The following is a 24,189-nucleotide window of genomic DNA, read 5'->3' as shown; positions in this document are numbered from 1 at the left end:
AGAGAGGAAAGAAAGGAGTCAAGTAAATTCTAAAATATAATAGAGTCCACTGTGCAACGCGTGTATACAGGCAAATTGTCGGGTTACAGGTCAGAAAGGTTGTTACGGGGAGAGTTCATGAATATTGATTACGGCACCTTCCCCCACATATGCAAGGAAACTTGAACCCCTTCATGTTCTCCAGCTTAATGAACAATCCTGAAAAAACTCATTTAACTGAACACAGTGTGTCATTATTATATTTTTCGTAGGCTGGGACACAGAAACTGCTACCATATTGCTGGTACTCTAGCTGCTACATGCTATACCACCTGCAAACCATGGCCATGCTGGAGTGACAAAATTGCCAGTGATCAAAGCAGTGGACTTTATCATAAAGTTTGAAAAGGTTTGATAGTTTTCTGTTAACGTATTGTGGGAGGATTTAGGTCTACTGATAATACAAGCAGCTTCTTTCGACCTACTGTGATTATGTTATCGTCCTGCCATGGTCGTAAACTGACCTCTCTGCATGCAGTGTCTGGCATGCAATAGAATCTGCACACCAAACCGCAATGACACATTACCACACACATACAGTGTACATCGGCCCAAGTGCGTTCCAGCAGAACCAACTTGAAAACGCAAGTGGATATGTCACAAAAGCAACATAATACCATATGCAAAGTATGTTGTTGCTAATGTTAAGTGGAATGAGCTAAGCATGTACCCTTGTCCAGACCAAGCATTAAAGGCATTGAAGACTCACCGCAAACAGCGTGCCGCCTATAAAACGTTAACTTTCGGTTGCTTGCAAGTGAAGTTTTTCTCTTGTCGCTACAAAATGCAGACAGTAATGAAACATGATACCTTGTTATTTGTAGCTGAACCTTAGATGTCCATTGCTGTATCGTTTGTACACTGTGCTGTGGGTATACCGCAGCTGTATGCACTGACTGTAATTACCGACGGTAGCGAGCTGTGTGTGTATTTTCTGGGATCGCTGGTGTCTAAAACTTCTGTTACACCTCACTCCAAACTAGGTCAGATTACCAGCATTAGACGTTTCTTTTTGCGAGAGTCTTCACACCCTTTAAAGTTGTGGTATTAAGTGAAAGGGTGGCATAACAATTAAAGCTCTAACCAGAAAAGGCCTACAAAGTCAATGGGATTTTACTGTGTAATTTCCTTCACATACAGTTAACTCAATGGAGAAGTCCCATTGACTTCTGTGTGGCAGTAAAAAACAATGTCTAAGAGCGAAGTCCTTGCGAAGGAAGAATAAAGAAAGATCTCAACGACATTCATGTTTGTACTATATGTATAATAGATACGCTGAAGCTCTCGAAATAGTGAGAAAAAATCGCCCAATCAACCTACTGCATTGCAAAGGAAGAATGAAGCAAAACTTCTAAAAGACTTTGGGTTTCTCTATAGAGTAACTTAGTGTACTACTTGCAATGTACAGGGCACCGGCGGCAAAACATAAAGAGCATGAGGGCAAACTTTTGCTGTTTGCGTGGTGGAAATTCAGGGGCACCTGGGCAAACAGCAAGGGCAGGACGCCTTTTTGCCGTTGGTCATGTCAACTGAAGCCCTGGGTTTGTAATATAATGAATTTCTCCATTGCTCAAAAACAAAGCTGATATGGTGATGTCACTGCCTCTGTGCAGACCTATCAAAATATGGGCATTTTGCTTGATGTGACCAATGAGTCATGTAATGTTATTTTGAGACCATAAAAATCTTACAACTTCTTGTGTATTTTGTCTTTGTTTTGAGGCACCAGTTTTGATCATCTGTGTGCTAAACATATCCATTTCATTCTGTGACTATTTAAGCAACTGAAAAATTGTATATTTGTATATTTATTTGTTTCATCACAATTTACAGTGTGTTACAATTAAACCTCAGATTAAATTACAATTAAATTACAATTAAAATTACAATTACAATTAAACCTCAATTAAACCTACAATTAAACCTCAGAACAAAGACTTGATGGGCCAGTGTGTAAAATTGTCATTGTTACAGGTTCAGAGAAAGTATTGCACAAATACTAAGACCCTTTATGAAATTCAAAAATTGAATTTTATCTTGTAGGTTTCTTCTAATAATTTATACAATTTGTTTTAATTTCTTTACACAGTGGATGTAGTATCGATGCATTCTTGGGAGAGAACACCCCAGCCATGAAGGAGGCGCATATCTTCTGGCACTTGGACCTTCCAAGAGAAGCATTTCACCGTACTTCATTGTTGTAGACCACATCGCCCTACCCTGTTCTGCACTCACATGATGCCTTGAGAGCATTTGATGCACTCTTTAATAGCCATGTTGTGTTTGGCATTCACCACAGTAAGCATGCATCTCCTTAAAGGCATTTAAGACTCGCCCCAAACCGAGTGCGGTCCTCTGAAAAAGGTTCTGTCGCTTGTCGATCTCGACCTGAGATGTCCATCTCTGCTATGTACACTGTGATGTGGAAACTATTTCAGATTACCGGCATCAGACGTTTCTTTGTGCGCGAGTCTTCACTCCCTTTAAGTTTTGGACATTTCTACAAACACAGTCTATGAAATAGGTATCCAGGCATGAGACTCTTCCGCGGAAACGCGGATTTCCGATTATTTTTTTTTTCATTTTCGCGTTTTTTCTCGTAATTCGCGTTTTTTATTATTTTTTATTATTTTTTTTATTTAATTTTTTTTCATTTAATTTTTTTTATTTATTTATTTATTTTTTTTTTTTGGCCGAACATGCTGGACTGTGAAGGGAAGGAACACCGAATTTGACCAGTGGTGGAATCAAGTAGCACAAAGCAAGCAAAAAAGCCTTTTTTTGGTTCAAAAAAGCTAATGGATAAATTATACAAGCAGAAATTCCACACTTTTTTGGCGAGTTACGTGATGTGATAGATTCCATCTGGAATCCACCATTTTGCATTTAAGCCCTCCTTACCTGACAAAAAAATTCTAAAGGGGAGGGGGACACCCCCTCCTCTTAAACCCCTCCCCCAGGACGGCGATCGATCAATTTCAGATTTTTTTTTCCCCGGCTCAGTCTCATCCCTGGATATCACTTATACCCAGCAGACCCCACATGTGAGGACGCTTTAATAGATCTAAATTGCAAGAATGAGTTCTTTCAAATGCAAAGCTTATCTTGGTAGTGTACCATATTACTTACTCAGGGACATGAGGTTACAACTTGGATGTTATGATGGGCAGAATCTATTGCTGAAATGTTGCCAAGGGTCATTTTGTCGGACACTTTTCTCATTTAGTGAATTGAGGAAGCATATAGTTAAGCATGCTCCATTTTCATTACCAAATTGACCCAGGAACAAAGGAAAATAATTTGGAGGATGATGTTGAACATAATATGATGATAATGTGGAGGGTGATGAACTTGCTACCTTTGTAATCCTTTCCCCTCAAGAACTTCACTCAGGCAGCAGGGTTAATAGGCTATGTACGATGTCTGCAAGCTCAAAGGTTATTAATATACTCTAAACAAAATAGTTAATTCACATATCAATTCCTTCACCCCCCAAAACGACACATGCAATATAAGCTCTTTGAAGGATTAAGTGTGACTCATCGCTCCCATACGTGAGCGCTGAGGATCAACGCGGTCAGGAAGATTGGACTGATCCATTCTGTTGCGGGTTTTTTTTATATTGCTGTGACGCAAACTATTGCATTCTCAATGTATATGGGAATTTGGGTGAAAAAAACTACCAATAAATGTGTTTTTAAACTAATTTTGAGTTCTTAACAGTACAATAACAAATTTTAATACAATTACACATAAACGATTAAACAGTGCGTAGTTACAGTCCCCTATACTAGGCGCTACCACGCGGTTGTCTACAATAGCGTCTCTCGAGGTTGGGCTAGAAGGTCGATATTTTCTAACGAAGACTCTCATTTGTTACCCCTAGGTCCGATTGAAAACTTGAACCAATCACAATAATTTTTATATGTACAGAATCTGTCACTCATTTGTAATGCATATTCAATTTAGACAAAGAGGAGGGCCAGTGTTATAGTGACACAATTGAACTTTCAAAAATGGGAGTTTCAAAAGCCACACGACGCTACATGTTGCCATGTGTGTTTTACGTGTGACTTTTGGTTTTCAAAAGTTACGTATATTTACATTTTTTAACCCCCAAAGTCCGATTGTGCCATACTAAATAGAAACTAGGAAACAACAGAGATATGAAGAGATTTATTCCACCTTTCTAAAGATGTTTTAGACAAAGTGTAATGAAATGAGGAAAGAACTGTTATCAGTGAAGAAAAACATGGCCTAGCAGTAAGTCAACGAGGGGTGTGGGTAGTAACTGTCGTGACTTTCCGCCGCTGCACAAGGAAGAGCGCTAAGGAATTGATATGATGGATAATGTTATTGGTGAAATCACTGGTAGTGTACAAGCTGACCTTCAAAGAACATGAATTGAGAAAAGACTCTATATAATGTTTACAATGATATCAAAACACACTTAGACAGTCTATCAAACCTCTGCCATGAACTTTACTCTGAATTCAAGCAAAATAAAAAATACTTACAGTATTGTAATGCTCTACAGTTCCATTTTTTTTATGATGACTTTGAGACAGTGAATCCACTATGATCAAAATCATCTATTCACAAGGTGCATTTTAATTTGTTTTAAAATATCTACCTCCTAGGTGTAATTCTATTTGACTGCGTCCAATGTGCTGCCCTTTGTCACACAGAAGATATAAATAAATGTGGGTTTGGTCTAATTCTCAAACACATAATCAAAGATATAAATGACCTGCCTGAGCATGGTATTCCACTCAGTTTAGTGCAGACAATCTTGGTGCTAACTCATTATTTGGTTTTGTAGAGAGCTCGTTGGCAAATCATTAGTGCCACCTTTGTTCGACCAGTCGTAAAGTCATGCACAACTACTTTACAGTGAGAATAACATGCAAATGAGAGACAAAGAATCACAAGATTTGCATGTGCAACAGGCATTATAGCAACATGAAATTGTTCATGTTCAACGTGTCAAGAGGGGATCTACTTTAAATAGTTGTGTATCTTTCCATATTTTTCCAAATATTTCTCAGGATGTGATGTACTGTATGATCTCCTTGAAGGTGTGGTCCAGTATGAAACTATAACTGGTATTGTCATATTTAATATCAGATAAAGAGCCACCTTTAATGACACCAAATCATTTAAATAAAGAAATAACAACTTATGACTATGGATCAACGGAAAAGTCAAACAAGCCTTCTCAAATCAAGTTACGATCACAGGGCAATGCTATTGGTTAAAAGGATAGATGCAATCTTCATGGTGTTTAAAAAGACATTGCCCCTTGTTATTGGACATCTTTTACAGGAGAGGGACATATCTTATTTGAGCTGTTGATGAAGTTATTAAATTGCATGGATATAATATTTTCACCTAAACTAAATCATGGGTTAATTGCACAAACATTCTTTGCAGATCATCATCAGACACGTATCCTGGATTTCTAACCCGGGGGGGGGGCGCTAATTACTATCTAAGCGGAGCGCTGGGTTGGCGCGCCGCGACCAAGAAATTTCTGGTTTTGATACCCCCCAGATCACTGGAAATGGCACTTCTCGGGCTTGAAAATGACCAACCAGATGTACACTTTTGCCTGAGAACCAAATATTTCCTTCTTTTGTTTCATCCATAACCTTTTTCAAGATTGTCACCAGTCACACATCATGTTCGACCTCATCGCAGCTCCTAGGCTGTGGATCATTGCTTTTGTAGGTGATTCTACGTCGCGGCCTACAATACCCTTCAGCCCAACTTTTCAAGGTTTTAGGCCATTATTCATTCATTCCTTTATTTTTTTTCACATAAATATTACAATGTGAATGGAAGTCTTCTGAAAAGCCTATGCTGGCTTAACAAAACAGAAGACTCCCATGAAGAAAAGATAGAAAATAATGTTAATAACAATACGTATACGCTTCAATATGTGTATATGCTGCTATGCGACTATGCAGCTAAATCATAATTAATAAGACATGATAATTTCTTTAGTAAGACATTTACTAAATGTGGAGCTTGTTTTCTTAGTTTTTAAAGCTATTGACAGTGAATTCCAAATTTTGGTTGCACGGTTTCTGAGGCTTAACATACTAGTGCGTGTTTTATATGATTTATACTGTGCGTTGCTAGCCATTCTGGTATTATGATTATGGAAATCTGTGTTGCTATTTATAAAATTTCGAAAACTGGTAATGATCCATTCCAAGCCTTGTATGTAAATGTTGCAATATTAACTTTTATAATGTCATCTAATTTCAATAAATTGAGTTTCTTAAAGAGGGGGCTTGTATGTTCACGCGGTGCTGCGTGAGATATATGACGTATTGCACTCTTTTGAAGTATTTTAAGGTGACTTAAATGAGAAACGCTTGTACCAGACCAGATAATCAAGCAGTAATACAGATGTGGTGCTTTTAAAGTTTGATAAAGCATTCGGAGTATATTCTGGGGGGAGGAATGTTTAGCTTTGCTAAAATTCCTACACCTCTTGCAACGCTAGTGCAAACTTTTGTAATATGGTCACTCCATGAAAGTTTACTATCAATATTAACCCCTAGAAATTTAGTAGTTGATACTTGTTTAATTACTTTACCGTCCATTATTATGTCATTATTCCAGTTAAGCGTTCTTCTTCCATTAAATACTATATAGTTAGTTTTGTCTGCATTAAGTGATAACTTATTAGCAGCAAACCAGTTAGTAAATTTAGTTAATTCAGTAGAGACGGTATCATGTATTCTATGTACGTTTTCGAACTCGAAGAAAATATTGGTATCATCAGCAAACAAAATAGTATTGGCAATTTTTGACACCTGGCAAATGTCATTGACATATATTATGAACAACAGTGGTCCTAATATTGAGCCCTGTGGAACACCACAACGGGTTACAGCGTGTTCGGATATTATTTGTTCAGAATTTGAAAATATTTCTCGTGAATAAATTCACTTCAAAACATACCCAAATGTTGCACAAAGTTTCATCTATGGACAACCAATATAGAAAAACCTCCTTCAACCCCTAACAGACCGGTCAAAATTGCACAAGTAGAGGGAAGTATGATGAAGAATGTCGGTCAGGGAATTTTCGAAAATTCAGACAAAGTTAATTTATTGGTGTACAAATATTAAAACCTCTTATAACGGATACTAGAAAACTTTGTTGAAGGAAATGAAAAAATACCAGATATTTCCGAAACCGAACTACACACATCACTATAGGAGGGGGAGGGGGGGGTGCTGCAGCCCCCAACCAAATATTTTTGTAAAAATTTGGGCAATTTGCTGAGAACTTTCGGGCACCTACTTAGAGAAAATGAAATTGCAATGATGTAGCTAAAGGAAAGCAATAGTTTAATAAAAAATCTCCTTGGTAATTAAAATAAAGTTCTAAGCTTGCCAGACTAATTCGCCATTTAGGTAATAACACAGCAAATGATTGTATGTCATTTTGCATGCGATGTAGTAACCGATCCATGCCTCTACGATATGTACATTAATATGATGTTGCAAAACTATTGGTTATATTTTTCAGGCAAGTCGTTACAGCCGCCCCCCCCCCCCCAAATCAACTTGGGCTTCTACGCCTTTGACTAGTTCTACACACATAGACAGTTTGGAGGCTGTTCATCCTTGGAATGCCATTTTCATGCTCACTGATATGATGTGATATCTGCTGTTTGCTTTAATACAAATTTGAATAATTGAAATGAGACTGAAATAAATAACTTTTATCTGTTTATTGTGCAATGCCCCACATTTTTTTCATTTCGAAAGACGCACACTTTCAAGTTCATAACACACTGAAGGCTTCGATTCTCTATCTGCCTTCAGTTTAGGGAAGATCTTGGGATTTTCATCCCTAGATATCCATACAGTACAGTGCCCTTGGGATTTTTTGGGGCCTGATCTTGGGAATTGCAAAATCGGGAGTGGTCGCACTCCATGTAGGTCAGTGCACGACCTCTAGACGTCACTAATTCACAACCCGATCACTTGTTATCAATGAAGTGGTGTGTTGCTGGATTTTGTCAAGGTCTTGGTACTACAGGCGAAGGTCTTTAATTAAGTTTCGTAACTCACCGGGAAGCGATAAGAGGGGTGGGGCGTGCGTTTTCATGCAGATGGGATCAATATCAAGAAATGACCCGCCCCCCCCCCCCTGGATACGCGCCTGATCATTCTAAATTCTTTGAGATATTCCCAACTTGTTCTCTCATTGCAAAGCATCACTTTATGATCCAATATCCTACTTGCTTGTGGTTAGTGGGTCCACTTATCCATGTTTGGTGCATTAAGCATAAAACTGAACATGATTATTCATGTCAAATTGCTGATAATTGTCGAAAGTTTAAGAATATTTGTAAAACTGTGACAGGAAGACAACAAATCAATCAAATGTTGTACCATTTCATTTCAAAACAATCGCTAGGGACTTTTCATGTTGGACCATGGTTCAGAAAAATTGATATCAATTTATCATATGGAGTGTTATGACTGTTGTCTCAAAAGTGCCAGATGCAGCACTGCTTACTGAAGTGTTTGATGTAAACTGGGTGAACCTTGGGTGGGACAAGTGTCACGATGTGCTTTGTTATGACATGGCGTCATTTGGTCAGTTTACTCAGATATAGAACACACTGTTTTACTAAACATTGTCTCTTCAATGGATTTGCTGTGAAAAAAGGCAAAACCTCAGCAGACTGCTGTTGATTTCAAACTCCTCTCATTACTGAGATCTGATCATCACAGTTATGTCTTTCCAAGGCATTTAAGTGTTCAGTAAATTGATTGCACTTCTTAGTAGTGCACTACTTATGCCTCAGTCAATGTTGGTTTACAGCAATTGTTTTTATTCATAAACAATGGTTGACATGTTTAGTGAGATAAAAAGTTGTTAAAGAAGTACCCTGTAATTTGAAATGTGATTACTTACAGCCAAGCATTATTTTGGTCACTATGATTGACTTGCAATTGGCTTTCATGCAATTAACTTTTTGAGACAAAGGAATAATTTAAATTCTAAGGACTCATAATGTGAAAATACTATGATCTGATTTTACCTTCATTCAAAAGGTTTAAGTTTTCCAGTCAGTTTGAACTCAAATGTGGCTGCAAATGTAATTTGTTGAAAATTTATATGAGACAAGCTTTTGTTCATTCTTGTTTTTGCACTTGATAAATAGTTTTCTTTCTATTTTCTGTTAACGTTTTATCTGTACAACTGATGCTTTCAAGATAAATAAAACAATGAATCATTGAAACTTACAATTTTTTTTTTTTTTTTGCCTGTTGTTTATTGCTTGAACATTTGGCCCAAACTTAGGTGTTACTTTGAAAAGGTGTTAACAAAAGTATTATATAGAAGAATTAACTCAGTCAAGATACAATAAAACAAAATGCCAATCAACATCAGAGGGAAGAACTACGTCACACCATTTTGGAGTAAAAATCAATACAGTCAGTGCTACTCCTACACCAACCAGAGAAACAATACTGACACCAAAGATAACCGATTTAACACCCTTTGTGGTGAATAGTAAATGATTCTCAAGTTGGTGTTAATTTAACACTAGCTGGTGGCAAATATGCACTCCAAAAAAACTACAAATTTGTCCCATATCTATACTCTGCCCACAGTGCCCAGTGCATTTGCAGGGGGGAGGGGATAGTGGTAAATCTGGATGCCAGGCACAGCAGTTTTCGAGGGGCAGCAGTGTACCCCACCCAGTGAGAGCAGTAGACGTGTGATCTAAGGCTAGCAGGTTCAAGTCCTGGCCAGATCATTACGTTGTGTCCATGGGCAAGGCGCAACATATCTCTATTGCCTCTCTTCACCCAGGTACATAGGCGTAGGAGCCGAATTTGATTTTTTTTTGGGGGGGGGGGCGAGGCTGTAACGACTTGCCCGAAAAATATAACCAAAATTTTCCGCGCGCTTTCAACATGTTAATATGCATATCATATAGGCATCGGTTATTACATCACATGCCAATAACACACAGTCATTTTCCGTGTTATTACCCTTCCATATTGGTTACAATTATTGGGGAAGTCGTTACAAAAATAATAATAATACTATAAGTTTAACCATTTAAAAACACCTTGCAAATTATTCTTTTTTTTCAGTAGGTGGCCGAAAATTTCTCAGCATATTGCCGAATTTTCACCATAAAAGTTGAAAAACACACTGCAAAGTATTCTTCTTTCAGTAGGTGCCCGAAAAATTCTCAGCATATTGCCCGAATTTACACCAAAAATGTTGGTTGGGGGCCCCCTCCCTCCCCCGCCTCCTACGCCTAAGCCCAGGTGTATAAATGGGGACCTGTGGGCGTTGTTTAGCTGCTGCCATGTGGAGGGATTTTCTCTATGTTATGAGTTATCGTAAACCATGGTAATATTGTTATGCGCCTTGAGCACCGTTATCGGTTGATATGTATGCGCTTTATAAATCCTCAATATTGTTATTCTCATTATTACTGATTGTGGGGCAAATCCCTCAGTTAAAACTTTCCGAACATTTTCATCCTCGCATTTCGTACCACAAAAACCACATGTTCTACACAGACTAAGGAGTGGGTGCTCTATTTTCCCCATCCAACAGGCACGACTTTCCCAGAACCAATAGCCAACAAGGCCGGCGGAACCAGGGGGCACGTGCCCCCCCCCCCCCACTATTCCTCGGGTTAAAAATGTGCCCTTTACCACCTTATTAGGTCAGCGATATTTCAGTAAGAGATCTAATTCTAATTTAGAAGTATTAATGAATTTCTGTGGGTCAAACTCAAATGTTTACTACCACAAGGCTTCTAACATTCTGGTGAGTGCCATTATGCATATTCAATTTGTCAAAAGAATCCTAATACATGTCCAAAAATGCATTGCTAAATTGTGACTTTGTAATAAGCAGTAGCCATTTATAGCCTACTATGAACAATGACACAGTTTAAATATCCCATAACCTGTCCTATCCTTTCGTATTTTGACATAGTTCATTTGCTTTCATACATGTTTTGATCGTGTGTGCAGGGACTTGGACTTTATAATGATTTCACCTCATTTTGTCTCGAAGAGAAAACTTGTTCCTTGTTTCCCAATTTGCACATTGGATATTGCAGTGCTAGTATGCATTTTTTCCTTGAGGGGGGGGGGGCAGTGGCGGAGCGCCCATACAGTCAGAGGGGTGGATGCCCTTCCCCCCCCCCCGGACAGACTCCGATGGACTGCTGGCGCCCTTTTCAGCGTTTTACCACTTTTTACTTATTCACGATTATTGACTTTTTTATTGCGCTCTCAAACACATATTGGCATTTGTCACATTTTGCTGGAGTAATTTGCTGACAAAATGGCGATGACACCTATTTATTCTTCGTTTATCTGCAAATTAGCAAGGTCCGGAAAGGGTCATTTCCGGCGATCTAGGGAGTATCTTTACTCAAATAAATTATGTACGCTCCACGCCAACCTGTGGTGGCGCTCCGCTTAGATAGTGTCGAAAGCGCCCCTACAGACCATTCTCGCCCCCTGACCCATACACCTAGCTCCGCCACTGGGGGGGGGGGCGCTGATGGAGTGATGTGTATACGCAAATAAGATAATACAATAAGAGTTATAAAGGGTACTAAATATCAGTCCAATCGAATTTCTGCAAAGTGCCCTTTGACGTCGGTGCCCCCCCCCCCCCCCAGATTAAAAGTGCTTCCGCCGCGCTTGGTAGCCAAGTTACGATGAGAGTAAAAATGAATGATTTGATATTTCATTTCTCAGGCTTTTAATTATTATGCCTCCCTTTCAACCCCACATAATACAGTATAGTTATATTAGCACAACTTTGCATGTATGGCCGTATTAATAGAAAGCCTACATATACATACCTCAGTATGCACCTTTACACGTTGAACATTTTTTTAGGAGAGGGCCCTCATACAAGGGAGTCGGAATTAACGACCATAATGCCACCCCAGCACCTCCTTGAACTCCTGCATCCCACCATTGTTTGTTCACAGTGCGATCGAGCATAATGCGATCGAGGAGTTTGAGAAAATTTGTAAAGAGAAAAAATGTCAGCCAAAAATCCCCCACCTTCGAACCTTAGTAATGCCCCTTAGTGCCATAAAATACTTAAGATTCTCGAATATTAAGCACTAACAAAATTACATTGAGTCGATACACAACTTGTAGATTAGGATCAACTTGAACAAGGTACTACAAACCAGTTCACTGGCACCATTATTTAAAAGGACGTAAGTAGAGTCACTGGTTCACTGACTTTGAAAGATAATCCTTTGATAAAAGGCCAGACAGCAACACACCCGTATTGATGAGAATTGGCGGGAATTTAGTTTGCAACAAGACGGTTAATGATGGAGGAAGCCACCGTTGTAACTTCGTGCTGCTATGCAGTAAAGGTGAGTAAAATCTTCCAAATTGAGCTAACCAATCTTTTTATTGCTGACGACAAGTTGTTTGTTTTAGTGTTGAGTAAGGAACACAAACTTTATAGAGATATGATCAGTTTATAATAATAACGCGTTGATATTACTTCAAAGAACGGTCTGTAACCCAGCAGCAGTGCTAGCAATTGCGTGGGCAATCTAGTTTTAAACACCCTCAGGACTGGGGCTCTCCTTAACGGCCAAGGCTTGCGTATTCCAGTCTTTTATAGTCCTGTGATAAAAAGAACTACTGAAAAGCACGATGATCTTTATTTACTAACTTGTGGGGCCTTGACCACCAGCCCACTCTGTGTCTCCTCTATTGGAGCAATCTGGCCCCGGTCTGGTCCCAAAGTAAATAGTTTGGTCTATTCAATGCGTTTGTCGAATGGGGTCCACAATGCTGGAGAAATTATGGCGCAGGAATCAGCGACGTAGCCAGGAATTTGAAAGGGGGAGCACTTTTTTGCGATTGATATGGGGGAGGGGGTATCCCCTCGCCTTTGGGTTTTTTTTTTAACAATTGAAGGTGCTCAGATGCGACCTGGTGAATGTTTTGCAGTTTCATAATTATCATATGATATTATCAGCAGATTTTGTTTCCTGTTTGAATTCTTTTACAAGTTCTTTTACATATTATATCAGAAGGACAAACGTAGTGCTCTTTTAAAAATTTTCCAGTAGGATGATTCTTGTTTATTGTCCAATGTCTGGCTTTAATACATTTGACGAACTTAACTGATAGAAAATATAAACTTTCATATTTTGTAAGACAGCCAGATGTGCAGTGGCCTAAAACAAATATCGTTATCGCAGTGTATTAGCAGTGAAATAATTATTTATAGGAAGCGCGTATTACGTACGATTGCTAGCTAGCTTCATAACATGTTGTTCGTGCAACAACTTAGGACGAATCATAGAAAGGATGATAAAACGAACGTTGATGACGTCGTTGAGCATACGGTTGGTGACACTCCATCGAGTGCGGTTAGGTAGGCAATATGTATTTTATTACGCAGTGGCCAACTGAAGGCTTGTAATAGGCTACAGGCTACATTTAGCTAATTGGGTCATTCCATATCAAATCACCAAATTTTGGAGTATGTTGTAGTTCGACATCTTTGAAAAATTCCCAAATTTTTTGTATGATTGGACCACCATGAAATAAGCATATTCTGACAATTTCAGTTGCATTGCTTTACAATTGGCCGATTTATCACACTTTGAAATTCCGCAATTTGTCGCCACCATGGCATTTTGGCATTTTCTTGACTTTTGAGGTCTCATTTCTCAGCAATTAAACATTCTACTACCTCTCTATTACATATGCCTATAGAGTCTATCCAATAGAACAGGAAAATATTTTTTTAAAAATACAAAATTATTGTCTTGTGGAGTAAGGTCAACTTAAAAGTGTAAAAATATGCGATTTTTGTACTTTACACTAAAAAAATGTGCTATTTTTAGTGATAAATTGCTCCTAAACCATTGCTTCAGGGTACTTGATTCTTTCAGAAGTTATTATGTCTAGTACAAACATTACCAAATAATGATTACAATGCTTTCCTTTAATATGTTTGCAAGTTGTGCAACTCTAAAGTTGCTATTTCATGCTGCGATTCAGCATGAGGTAGGGGTTTTGATGCCAATTTTTTACCAAAGTAACCATGTCAGAGCTGTCAGGGTTTTATACTTTAATTATAGGTATAAAGTTCTTACACCTAACAAATTTCAGGGTTCTAGCTGTTCTCAATATTAATTTATGAATTCATGACACGGAATGACCCAATTGCATCTGCCAAACTAAGTAGCTGCATTAGTATAGGCCTGAATGTTACTACGTTTATAATCGAGCTAACGGAGCTGACGAGTATTCAAGATTAAAAGAGCACTGACAAAATACCATGCAAACATCATTTAACATTTTTTCGACACTGAAAGGGGGAACGGTCGCTCCCCCTGCTCCCCCTGGCTACGTCCCTGGTAGGAATTACTTACTATTGAAGAGTGATGGGCATGCAGAAAAACGATGTTGATTAAAGGCAGTACGGTAACCATGGGTGAAGGGTGCTGACCTAGCGTGCGTGTTGGGGGATGTGCCCCCTTACTCCAATTTTTCAGACTTTGGATCCCTCCCAAATTGTGTGTCCCCTCCACCCCCCCCCCCCCACCCAACTAAATCAAACTTTTGTTATGGGTCCACCATGGCTCCCAAGTCTTGAGAAGGCAAATCGCCGTCCGGCCTGGGGGAGCGGTATAAGGGGGGGGGGTGAATTTTTTGGAATTTTGGTGATGCCTTCATGTAAAATGGTGGCACTTAGAAAGGGTTTTGTCACCCAAAAGTTTCTGAGAAATATGCCTTTTTTTGTGTGTAAAATCAATAAATTGAATAGTAGGTGATAATTCATTCTTTCCCATGGCATGAAAGTGTTCGCTGCTCCCCCAATGAAAAGAAATATTGGCTAATTTGAAGTTCAAATGATGTTTTAAAGGAGGTTTTATACTCTATTATTGTATCCCTTTTTTAGGTCAATCAGAATCTACATGCAATAGAATCGGATCAGAGTCAAACCCAAATGTCAAAAAATGAAACAACATTCCATGACAAATGAGAAACATCCATAATTCACTCCCAACACAGACTTGGTTGTTGTTATCATATAAAAACATTTAATTCTCAACTTCTTTTGCCATAAATTATTCATTTATACACTGTAGGATGATATAAATACTGGTCGAAATTATTCCAGTATGCAGTATGAACAGGTGTTGGTAGACTCCGACCATGAGACTTGTATCTCCTTTGCGTTTATATTGCTTCTAAGGGCGGTCTGTAACCCTTCAAGTAATTTTTCTGCTACTGTTGTATACTGGTTAAAAACCCCTCTCCGGTATCACGACGAGGATGCTGGTAAGCAGCGCAGCAGTGCAAGTAACAATGCGTGGGTAATCTAGTTTTAAACATCCTCGAGACTAGGGTTCTCCTTAACAGCACACACTCTTTTTGGATCCCTCCCATAGCACTCTCCCCAAATTTTGTGTACCCTTCTCCACCAACCCCATCCACCCCCCCCCCCCCCACACCCCGAACAAAATCAAACTTTTGCTGTTTTGACTGTTTTTTTGCCTTATTGTTTCAGATGCAGAAGAAGATGGATAAAGACGCAGGACGATGCCACCAGAAGAAGAGGGGAGGGGGGGTTCCAGGGTTAGTGGGAGGGTTATGCATTTGATATGTTCTAACTGTTTTTCTAGCCTTGTTTTTTCAGATGCAGAAGAGGGATTAATACGCAGGACGAGGACGACGTAAGAAGAAGGATGATGTCTGTGGAAGGTGGTTGCAGACGGAAGGAGGTGGATTTAAGACCCTGGACGATGCCACCAGAAGAAGAGGGGGAGCGGGGGGCTAGGGTTATTGGGTGGGTTATGTATTTGATATGTTCTATCTGTTTTTTCTAGCCTTGTTTTTTCATATGCAGAAGACGGATTAAGACGCAGGATGATGACGACGTTAGAAGAAGGGTGTTGTCTGTGGAAGGTGGTTGCAGACGGAAGGAGGTAGATGATGACGCTGAACGATGCCACCAGACGAAGAGGGGGGTCCCAGTGTTAGTGGGAGGGTTATATATTTGATATGTTCTGTTTTTCTAGCCTTGTATTTTCAGATACAGAAGACGGATTAAGACTCAGGACGACGTAAGAAGAAGGATGATGTCTGTGGAAGGTGGTTGCAGACGGAAGGAGGTAGATTATGACGCTGGACGATGCCACCAGAAGAAGAGGGGGGGTCCCAGGGTTAGTGGGAGGGTTATGTATTTGATATGTTCTGTTTTTCTAGCCTTGTATTTTCAGATACAGAAGACGGATTAAGACTCAGGACGACGTAAGAAGAAAGATGATGTCTGTGGAAGGTGGTTGCAGACGGAAGGAGGTGGACTAAGACGCTGGACGATGCCACCAGACGAAGAGGGGGGTCCCAGTGTTAGTGGGAGGGTTATATATTTGATATGTTCTGTTTTTCTAGCCTTGTATTTTCAGATACAGAAGACGGATTAAGACTCGGGACGACGTAAGAAGAAGGATGATGTCTGTGGAAGGTGGTTGCAGACGGAAGGAGGTAGATTATGACGCTGGACGATGCCACCAGAAGAGGAGGGGGGTCCCAGGGTTAGTGGGAGGGTGATGTATTTGATATGTTCTGTGTTTCTAGCCTTGTATTTTCAGATACAGAAGACGGATTAAGACTCAGGACGACGTAAGAAGAAAGATGATGTCTGTGGAAGGTGGTTGCAGACGGAAGGAGGTGGACTAAGACGCTGGACGATGCCACCCGAAGAAGAGGGGGGGGTCCCAGGGTTGGTGGTCGGGTTATGTATTTGATATGTTCTATCCATTTGTCTTGCCATGTTTTTTCATATGCAGAAGACGGATTAAGACGCAGAACGATGACGATGTAAGAATAAGGATGATGTCTGTGGAAGGTGGTTGCCGACAGAAGGAGGTAGATTATGACGCTGGACGATGCCACCAGAAGAAGAGGGGTCCCAGGGTTATTGGGTGGGTTATGTATTTGATATATTCTAACTGTTTTTCTAGCCTTGATTTTTCAGATGCAGAAGAAGACGGGTCAAGACGCAGGACGAGGTGGATGCAGACGGAAGGAGGTGGACTAAGACGCTGGACGATGCCACCAGAAGAAGAGGGGGGTCCCAGGGTTAGTGGGTGGGTAATGTATTTGATATGTTCTATCTGTTTTTCTAGCCTTGTTGTTTCAGATGCAGAAGACGGATAAAGACGCAGGACGATACGACGTAAGAAGAAGGATGATGTCTGTGGAAGGTGGTTGCAGACGGAAGGAGGTGGACTAAGACGCTGGAGATGCCACCAGAAGAAGAGGGGGAGGGGGTCCCAGGGTTAGTTGGTGGGTTATGTATTTGATATGTTCTATCTGTTTTTCTAGCCTTGTTTTTTTCAGATGCAGAAGACGGATTAAGATGCAGGATGATGACGACGATAGAAGAAGGATGATGTCTATAGAAGGTGGTTGCAGACAATCTAGACAGAAGGAGGTAGATTATGATGCTGGACGATGCCACCAGAAGAAGAGGGGGTCCCAGGGTTAGTGGGTGGGTTATGTATTTGATATGTTCTAACTGTTTTTCTTGCCTTGTTCTTTCAGATGCAGAAGAAGACGGATAAATACGCAGGAAGATGCCACCAGAAGAAGAGGGGGTTCCCATGGTTAGTGGGTGGGTTATGTATTTGATATGTTCTAACTGTTTTTCTTGCCTTGTTGTTTCAGATGCAGAAGAAGACGGATAAAGACGAGGACGATGCCACCAGAAGAAGAGGGGGGGGGGGTCCCAGGGTTAGTGGGTGGGTTATGTATTTGATATGTTCTAACTGTTTTTCTTGCCTTGTTGTTTCAGATGCAGAAGAAGACGCATAAAGACACAGGACGATGCCACCAGAAGAAGAGGGGGGTCCCAGGGTTAGTGGGTGGGTTATGTATTTGATATGTTCTAACTGCTTTTCTTGCGTTGCTGTTTCAGATGCAGAAGAAGACGGATAAATACGCAGGACGATGCCACCAGAAGAAGAGGGGGTCCCAGGGTTAGTGGGTGGGTTATGTATTTGATATGTTCTAACTGTTTTTCTTGCCTTGTTGTTTCAGATGCAGAAGAAGACCGATAAAGACGAGGACGATGCCACCAGAAGAAGAGGGGAGGTCCCAGGGTTAGTGGGTGGGTTATGTTTTTGATATGTTCTAACTGTTTTTCTTGCCTTGTTGTTTTAGATGCAGAAAAAGACGGATAAAGACGCAGGACGATACCACCAGAAGAAGAGGGGGGTCCCAGGGTTAGTGGGTGTGTTATGTATTTGATATGTTCTAACTGTTTTTCTTGCCTTGTTGTTTCAGATGCAGAAGAAGACGGATAAAGACGAGGACGATGCCACCAGAAGAAGAGTGGGGGGGTCCCAGGGTTAGTGGGTGGGTTATGTATTTGATATGTTCTAACTGTTTTTCTTGCCTTGTTGTTTCAGATGCAGAAGAAGACGGATAAAGACGCAGGACGATGCCACCAGAAGAAGAGGGGGGTCCCAGGGTTAGTGGGTGGGTTATGTATTTGATATGTTGTAACTGTTTTTCTTGCCTTGTTGTTTCAGATGCAAAAGAAGACGGATAATGACGCAGGACGATGCCACCAGAAGAAGAGGGGGTGGGGTCCCAGGGTTAGTGGGTGGGTTATGTATTTGATATGTTCTAACTGTTTTTCTTGCCTTGTTGTTTTAGATGCAGAAGAAGACGGATAAATACGCAGGACGATGCCACCAGAAGAAGAGGGGGTGTGGTCCCAGGGTTAGTGGGTGGGTTATGTATTTGATATGTTCTAACTGTTTTTCTTGCCTTGTTGTTTCAGATGCAGAAGAAGACGGATAAATACGCAGGATGATACGACCAGAAGAAGAGGGGGGTCCCAGGGTTAGTGGGTGGGTTATGTATTTGATATGTTCTAACTGTTTTTCTTGCCTTGTTGTTTCAGATGCAGAAGAAGACGGATAAATACGCAGGACGATGCCACCAGAAGAAGAGGGGGTTACCAGAGTTAGTGGGTGGGTTATGTATTTGATATGTTGTAACTTTTTTTCTTGCCTTGTTGTTTCAGATGCAGAAGAAGACGGATAATTACGCAGGACGATGCCACCAGAAGAAGAGGGGGTGGGGTCCCAGGGTTAGTGGGTGGGTTATGTATTTGATATGTTCTAAATTTTTTCTAGCCTTGTTGTTTCAGATGCAGAAGAAGACGGATAAAGACGCAGGACGATGCCACCAGAAGAAGAGGGGGTTCCCAGGGTTAGTGGGTGGGTTATGTATTTGATATGTGCTAACTGTTTTTCTTGCCTTGTTGTTTCAGATGCAGAAGAAGACGGATAAAGACGAGGACGATGCCACCAAAAGAAGAGGGGGGGTCCCAGGGTTAGTGGGTGGGTTATGTATTTGATATGTTCTAACTGTTTTTCTTGCCTTGTTGTTTTAAATGCAGAAGAAGACGGATAAATACGCAGGACGTTGCCACCAGAAGAAGAGGGGGGTCTCAGGTTTAGTGGGTGGGTTATATATATGTATAGAGGGGGTGGATGTACGATGCCACCAGAAGAAGAGGGGGTGGGGTCCCAGGGTTAGTGGGTGGGTTATGTATTTGATATGTTCTAACTGTTTTTCTTGCCTTGTTGTTTCAGATGCAGAAGAAGACGGATAAATACGCAGGATGATACGACCAGAAGAAGAGGGGGGTCCCAGGGTTAGTGGGTGGGTTATGTATTTGATATGTTCTAACTGTTTTTCTTGCCTTGTTGTTTCAGATGCAGAAGAAGACGGATAAATACGCAGGACGATGCCACCAGAAGAAGAGGGGGTTACCAGAGTTAGTGGGTGGGTTATGTATTTGATATGTTGTAACTTTTTTTCTTGCCTTGTTGTTTCAGATGCAGAAGAAGACGGATAATTACGCAGGACGATGCCACCAGAAGAAGAGGGGGTGGGGTCCCAGGGTTAGTGGGTGGGTTATGTATTTGATATGTTCTAAATTTTTTCTAGCCTTGTTGTTTCAGATGCAGAAGAAGACGGATAAAGACGCAGGACGATGCCACCAGAAGAAGAGGGGGTTCCCAGGGTTAGTGGGTGGGTTATGTATTTGATATGTGCTAACTGTTTTTCTTGCCTTGTTGTTTCAGATGCAGAAGAAGACGGATAAAGACGAGGACGATGCCACCAAAAGAAGAGGGGGGGTCCCAGGGTTAGTGGGTGGGTTATGTATTTGATATGTTCTAACTGTTTTTCTTGCCTTGTTGTTTTAAATGCAGAAGAAGACGGATAAATACGCAGGACGTTGCCACCAGAAGAAGAGGGGGGTCTCAGGTTTAGTGGGTGGGTTATATATATGTATAGAGGGGGTGGATGTACGATGCCACCAGAAGAAGAGGGGGTGGGGTCCCAGGGTTAGTGGGTGGGTTATGTATTTGATATGTGCTAACTGTTTTTCTTGCCTTGTTGTTTCAGATGCAGAAGAAGACGGATAAATACGCAGGACGATACGACCAGAAGAAGAGGGGGGTCCCAGGGTTAGTGGGTGGGTTATGTATTTGATATGTTCTAACTGTTTTTCTTGCCTTGTTGTTTCAGATGCAGAAGAAGACGGATAAATACGCAGGACGATGCCACCAGAAGAAGAGGGGGTTCCCAGGGTTAGTGGGTGGGTTATGTATTTGATATGTGCTAACTGTTTTTCTTGCCTTGTTGTTTCAGATGCAGAAGAAGACGGATAAATACGCAGGACGATACGACCAGAAGAAGAGGGGGTTCCCAGGGTTAGTGGGTGGGTTATGTATTTGATATGTTGTAACTGTTTTTCTTGCCTTGTTGTTTCAGATGCAGAAGAAGACGGATAAATACGCAGGACGATGCCACCAGAAGAAGAGGGGGTTCCCAGGGTTAGTGGGTGGGTTATGTATTTGATATGTGCTAACTGTTTTTCTTGCCTTGTTGTTTCAGATGCAGAAGAAGACGGATAAATACGCAGGACGATACGACCAGAAGAAGAGGGGGGTCCCAGGGTTAGTGGGTGGGTTATGTATTTGATATGTTCTAACTGTTTTTCTTGCCTTGTTGTTTCAGATGCAGAAGAAGACGGATAAATACGCAGGACGATGCCACCAGAAGAAGAGGGGGGTCCCAGGGTTAGTGGGTGGGTTATGTATTTGATATGTTCTAACTGTTTTTCTTGCCTTGCTGTTTCAGATGCAGAAGAAGACGGATAAATACGCAGGACGATGCCACCAGAAGAAGAGGGGGTTCCCAGGGTTAGTGGGTGGGTTATGTATTTGTTATGTTCTAACTGTTTTTCTTGCCTTGTTGTTTCAGATGCAGAAGAAGACGGATAAAGACGAGGACGATGCCACCAAAAGAAGAGGGGGGGTCACAGGGTTAGTGGGTGGGTTATGTATTTGATATGTTCTAACTGTTTTTCTTGCCTTGTTGTTTTAAATGCAGAAGAAGACGGATAAATACGCAGGACGTTGCCACCAGAAGAAGAGGGGGGTCTCAGGGTTAGTGGGTGGGTTATATATATGTATAGAGGGGGTGGATGTACGATGCCACCAGAAGAAGAGGGGGTGGGGTCCCAGGGTTAGTGGGTGGGTTATGTATTTGATATGTTCTAACTGTTTTTCTTGCCTTGTTGTTTCAGATGCAGAAGAAGACGGATAAATACGCAGGACGATACGACCAGAAGAAGAGGGGGGTCCCAGGGTTAGTGGGTGGGTTATGTATTTGATATGTTCTAACTGTTTTTCTTGCCTTGTTGTTTCAGATGCAGAAGAAGACGGATAAATACGCAGGACGATGCCACCAGAAGAAGAGGGGGTTCCCAGGGTTAGTGGGTGGGTTATGTATTTGATATGTGCTAACTGTTTTTCTTGCCTTGTTGTTTCAGATGCAGAAGAAGACGGATCAATACGCAGGACGATACGACCAGAAGAAGAGGGGGGTCCCAGGGTTAGTGGGTGGGTTATGTATTTGATATGTTCTAACTGTTTTTCTTGCCTTGTTGTTTCAGATGCAGAAGAAGACGGATAAATACGCAGGACGATGCCACCAGAAGAAGAGGGGGTTCCCAGGGTTAGTGGGTGGGTTATGTATTTGATATGTGCTAACTGTTTTTCTTGCCTTGTTGTTTCAGATGCAGAAGAAGACGGATAAATACGCAGGACGATACGACCAGAAGAAGAGGGGGGTCCCAGGGTTAGTGGGTGGGTTATGTATTTGATATGTTCTAACTGTTTTTCTTGCCTTGTTGTTTCAGATGCAGAAGAAGACGGATAAATACGCAGGACGATGCCACCAGAAGAAGAGGGGGGTCCCAGGGTTATTGGGTGGGTTATGTATTTGATATGTTCTAACTGTTTTTCTTGCCTTGCTGTTTCAGATGCAGAAGAAGACGGATAAATACGCAGGACGATGCCACCAGAAGAAGAGGGGGTTCCCAGGGTTAGTGGGTGGGTTATGTATTTGTTATGTTCTAACTGTTTTTCTTGCCTTGTTGTTTCAGATGCAGAAGAAGACGGATAAAGACGAGGACGATGCCACCAAAAGAAGAGGGGGGTCCCAGGGTTAGTGGGTGGGTTATGTATTTGATATGTTCTAACTGTTTTTCTTGCCTTGTTGTTTTAAATGCAGAAGAAGACGGATAAATACGCAGGACGTTGCCACCAGAAGAAGAGGGGGGTCTCAGGGTTAGTGGGTGGGTTATATATATGTATAGAGGGGGTGGATGTACGATGCCACCAGAAGAAGAGGGGGTGGGGTCCCCAGGGTTAGTGGGTGGGTTATGTATTTGATATGTTCTAACTGTTTTTCTTGCCTTGTTGTTTTAGATGCAGAAAAAGACGGATAAATACGCAGGACGATGCCACCAGAAGAAGAGGGGGTGGGGTCCCAGGGTTAGTGGGTGGGTTATGTATTTGATATGTTGTAACTGTTTTTCTTGCCTTGTTGTTTCAGATGCAGAAGAAGACGGATAAATACGCAGGACGATGCCACCAGAAGAAGAGCGGGTTCCCAGGGTTAGTGGGTGGGTTATGTATTTGATATGTTGTAACTGTTTTTCTTGCCTTGTTGTTTCAGATGCAGAAGAAGACGGATAATTACGCAGGACGATGCCACCAGACGAAGAGGGGGTGGGGTCCCAGGGTTAGTGGGTGGGTTATGTATTTGATATGTTCTAACTGTTTTTCTTGCCTTGTTGTTTCAGATGCAGAAGAAGACGAATAAATACGCAGGACGATGCCCTCAGATGAAAGGGGGGTCCCAGGGTTAGTGGGTGGGTTATGTATTTGATATGTGCTAACTGTTTTTCTAGCCTTGTTGTTTCAGATGCAGAAGAAGACGGATAAAGACGAGGACGATGCCACCAGAAGAAGAGGGGGGTCCCAGGGTTAGTGGGTGGGTTATGTATTTGATATGTTCTAAATTTTTTCTTGCCTTGTTGTTTCAGATGCAGAAGAAGACGGATAAAGACGCAGGACGATGCAACCAGAAGAAGAGGGGGTTCCCAGGGTTAGTGGGTGGGTTATGTATTTGATATGTGCTAACTGTTTTTCTTGCCTTGTTGTTTCAGATGCAGAAGAAGACGGATAAAGAAGAGGACGATGCCACCAAAAGAAGAGGGGGGGTCCCAGGGTTAGTGGGTGGGTTATGTATTTGATATGTTCTAACTGTTTTTCTTGCCTTGTTGTTTTAAATGCAGAAGAAGACGGATAAATACGCAGGACGTTGCCACCAGAAGAAGAGGGGGTTCCCAGGGTTAGTGAGTGGGTTATATATATGTATAGAGGGGGTGGATGTACGATGCCACCAGAAGAAGAGGGGGTGGGGTCCCAGGGTTAGTGGGTGGGTTATGTATTTGATATGTTCTAACTGTTTTTCTTGCCTTGTTGTTTCAGATGCAGAAGAAGACGGATAAATACGCAGGACGATACGACCAGAAGAAGAGGGGGGTCCCAGGGTTAGTGGGTGGGTTATGTATTTGATATGTTCTAACTGTTTTTCTTGCCTTGTTGTTTCAGATGCAGAAGAAGACGGATAAATACGCAGGACGATGCCACCAGAAGAAGAGGGGGTTCCCAGGGTTAGTGGGTGGGTT

General features: G+C 41.3%; 1 protein-coding gene and 1 long non-coding RNA gene across 7 annotated transcripts in view; one reads left to right on the top strand and one right to left on the bottom strand.

Moving 5' to 3' along the window:
• The window catches only part of LOC139965404 (uncharacterized), a 29,124-nt gene extending 19,848 nt beyond the window's left edge, over positions 1–9,276 (top strand). For 4 of the 5 annotated variants that reach the window (XR_011792232.1, XM_071967736.1, XM_071967734.1 and 1 more), the window contains 2 exons: positions 252–388; positions 2,129–9,276. The gene's annotated coding sequence lies outside the window, so the exon portion shown is untranslated. The remainder of the gene's footprint in view (positions 1–251; positions 389–2,128) is intronic. The other variant, XR_011792231.1, reaches the window with a different exon arrangement.
• Positions 1–24,189, bottom strand: part of LOC139965408 (uncharacterized) — an 85,057-nt gene that overhangs the window by 28,692 nt on the left and 32,176 nt on the right. The gene's annotated exons all lie outside the window — the stretch shown is intronic.

This window comes from Apostichopus japonicus, chromosome 3, assembly GCF_037975245.1.
Source record: "Apostichopus japonicus isolate 1M-3 chromosome 3, ASM3797524v1, whole genome shotgun sequence".
NCBI classification, from domain to species: domain Eukaryota; kingdom Metazoa; phylum Echinodermata; class Holothuroidea; order Aspidochirotida; family Stichopodidae; genus Apostichopus; species Apostichopus japonicus.
This window is presented reverse-complemented; position numbering and strand designations above follow the sequence as displayed.